Here is a 3,229-nt window from a genome sequence, read left to right as displayed (position 1 = left end):
CCGGGAATTGAACCCAGGTCCCTAGTGCTGAGAGCCAGCAGCACTAACCACTGTGCCACCATACCATTACAACACCAGGTTAAAGTCCAACAGGTTTACCTGGTGGCACAAGCGTTCCGAGCACTGCTCCTTCATCAGGTGAGTGCAGGATTTGGTTCACAAACAGACAAAGACTCAATTACAAGATAATGGTTGGAACGTGAGTCTTAACAGATGCAGACAATGTGAGTGGAGAAAGGGTTAAGCACAGTTTAAAGATGTGTGAATTGTCACAAGCCAGGACAGTTAGTGAGATTTTGCAAGCCCAGGCAAGAGGTGGAGAGACTCTTCCCACTCAGAAAGGACAGTAGGACTAGGGGGCACAGCCTCAAGATAAAGCGGGGGGCGGTTTAGAACAGAGTTGAGGAAGAACTTCTTCACTCAAAGGATGGTGAATCTCTGGAATTCTCTGCCCGTTGAAGTGGTGGAGGCTACCTTGCTAAATATTTTTAAGACGCGGGTTGATGGGTTTTTGATAAGAGAGGGGATTAAGGGTTATGGGGAGAGGGCGGGAATGTGGAACTGAGCCACGACAGATCAGCCATGATCTTATTGAATGGCGGGGCAGGCTGGAAGGGCTAGATGGCCTACTCCTGCTCCTATTTCTTATGTTCTTATGTTCTAAATCATGGGGGTTACAGATGGTGCGACATGAACCCCAGATCCCGGTTGAAGCCGTTTTCATGTGTGCAGAACTTGGCTATCAGTCTCTGCTCGGTGATTCTGAGTTGTGTGTGGTGAAGGCTGCCTTGGAGAACGCTTACCCAAAGATCAGAGGCTGAATGCCCGTGACTGCTGAAGTGTTCCCCAACAGCAAGACAGGACTGAAGTGTTCCTCTCCTGTTGGGGAACACTTCAGCAGCCAAGGGCATTCAGCCTCTGATCTTCGGGTAAGTGTTCTCCAAGGCCCAACTTCTCCAATCTATCGTCAGAATTTCAGAATTATTAGGGCAAGAAGGAGGCCATTTGGTCCATTGTGTCTGTACCTGCACTCCAAACGAACATCATGCCTTAGTGCCATTCTCTTAGTGCACTTGGAAAGCGTGGTTGGTGCAGCTTGGAGGGCCATAGGGTCTGTTCCTGTACTGTAATTTTCTTTGTTTTTTTTGTTCCTGTCTTTAACCCCATATCGACTGAGCTATCCAGGCTCTGCAGAAAGCAATCCTATAAACATTCTGCCTGGTTTCTATACTAAAGGGGGTGCCTTTCAACACGGAGCCTCTCATATCTCTGCCATTACTCCTGGCCCCAACATGGCCCCAGGCAAGTGGGGTGAAAAGTCTCATCCCCTGGAACTCAGAGTGCAGCCAACAATATAAAGGGCAAATTGTTATTGCTTTTAAAAAAATGCATTTCTGTTCCTTTTACAGGGGTGCCAAAGACTTTTACAGCTGGAACATCACCAGCAACTTTCATTTATACAGTGTCCTTAACATAATCAAACTTTCCAAAGAGCTTTATCAAACAAACCTCGACAAGTGTTTTTGCAATGAAGCACAAGGAGCCAAAAACATGCATTTACAAGTGCTTCACAGTCCATGAAGTACTTTTGCAGTGTGATGTGGGAGTAAGAGTGCATCATGTCCTTGTCAGCTGAGTGTTTCAGAGCTGGATGTGTTTGTTTGTGTATAGCACAGAGAGAGAGGCAACTAAAAGCGGTGTTTACATTGTAGGAGTTTGCAAAGGAAGGTTAGGGAAGCAGGCGCCGAATTCCGAAAGAGACGAATGGGATGTGTGAATGGGAGTGAAATCCTCTGCCTCCCAGTGCCTGAGCTCTCCCTTTTCGCAGGGCTTTCGGAATGGGTTGTCTCGAGATATTCCAGTGGGAGGTTTATCATACCCACCATCCCAATCCCCGGGAATTTCGCAGGGGGTCAGGAGTCTTTACAGGGATCACAGATGTGATGAGTTTGAGGACTTGCCCGAGCCTCCAGCGCCGGGGATTCCCTCCGCTGTCAGTGTTGCAAAGCAGGGGGAAATCCCCTTGCGCAGTGACGTCACGGCGTCGCAATGTATCGTTTCTCGGGTCCTCCAGTCACAGGAGGTTCCAGTGTATCTTTCTGCAGGGCCCGGATAGCTCAGTCGGTAGAGCATCAGACTTTTAATCTGAGGGTCCAGGGTTCAAGTCCCTGTTCGGGCGTTGCATTTTTTTTGCTTTTTAAATTTGGCCCCTTCAATTTCAATCAAGCATCTCTCACGAATCGTGCTTGTAAGTTTAAGATAACTGGCAGAAAATAATTCACAGGAGGGCAAGATGTGGAGATCTGCCATCCTATGGAGTTTAGCTGGGCAGTGCAACCAGATTTAATATTAACTCTGGTAAATACATATATACGTACTTTAATTGGAAACATCGCAGGGTTAAGGGGCAGGGGTCGGAAATGGGACCGTTCAAAGATAAGAATATAAGAAATAGGAGCAGGAGTAGGCCATCTAGCCCTTCGAGCCTGCCCCGCCATTCAATAAGATCGTGGCTGATCTGAAGTGGATCAGTTCCACTTTCCCGCTTTCTCCCCATAACCCTTAATTCCCTTGTCTATCAGAAATCTATCTACCCGCGTCTTAAATATATTTAGCGAGGTAGCCTCCACCACTTCAACAGGCAGAGAATTCCAGAGAGTCACCACCCTTTGAGTGAAGAAGTTCCTCCTCAACTCCGTTCTAAACCGTCCCCCCTTATTTTGAGGCTGTGCCCTCTAGTTCTGCTAAGCTTTCTAAGTGGGAAGAATCTCTCTACCTCCACCCTCTCCATCCCCTTCATTATCTTGTAAATCTCTATAAGATCCCCCCTCACCTTCTAAACTCTAACGAGTACAGACCCAGTCTATTCAATCTCTCTTCATAAGCTAACCCCCTCATCTCCAGTATCAGCCTGGTGAACCCAGATCCAGTACAGGATCTTGCAGAATGGCCAGCTTCTGTGCTTTAATGTTTAAAACACAGGTGTGGCAACTTCTTGTGAGCTGTGCCCAGCATACCCCCTAATTCTGTCTTTTACTCTCATCCTATGCTTTTAAAACTCTACTCTAACTCTTTCGAACTCTGTAACAATTCGTTAATTCAATTTCTTACAGATTGATCTAATAGAGGTCTATAAAATAATGAGGGACATAGACCAGGTCGATAGTCAACATCTTTTCCCAAAGGTAGGGCAGTCTAAAACTAGAGGGCATAGGTTTAAGGTGAGAGG

The 3,229-nt window shown here is 46.8% G+C and overlaps 1 non-coding gene across 1 annotated transcript; it reads left to right on the top strand.

Annotated features, from left to right (window-relative positions):
- Positions 1-2,106: 2,106 nt before the first annotated feature.
- Positions 2,107-2,179, top strand: trnak-uuu (transfer RNA lysine (anticodon UUU)). The gene has a single exon. It is a non-coding gene; the product is annotated as a tRNA-Lys (tRNA).
- The last annotated feature ends 1,050 nt before the right edge of the window (positions 2,180-3,229 follow it).

The sequence above is a fragment of the Carcharhinus amblyrhynchos genome, chromosome 5, assembly GCF_965287045.1.
Source record: "Carcharhinus amblyrhynchos chromosome 5, sCarAmb.v2.hapA, whole genome shotgun sequence".
In the NCBI taxonomy this organism is placed as follows: Eukaryota; Metazoa; Chordata; class Chondrichthyes; order Carcharhiniformes; family Carcharhinidae; genus Carcharhinus; species Carcharhinus amblyrhynchos.
The sequence above is the reverse complement of the archived record's forward strand: the minus strand, read 5'-3'. Positions and strand labels throughout refer to the sequence as shown.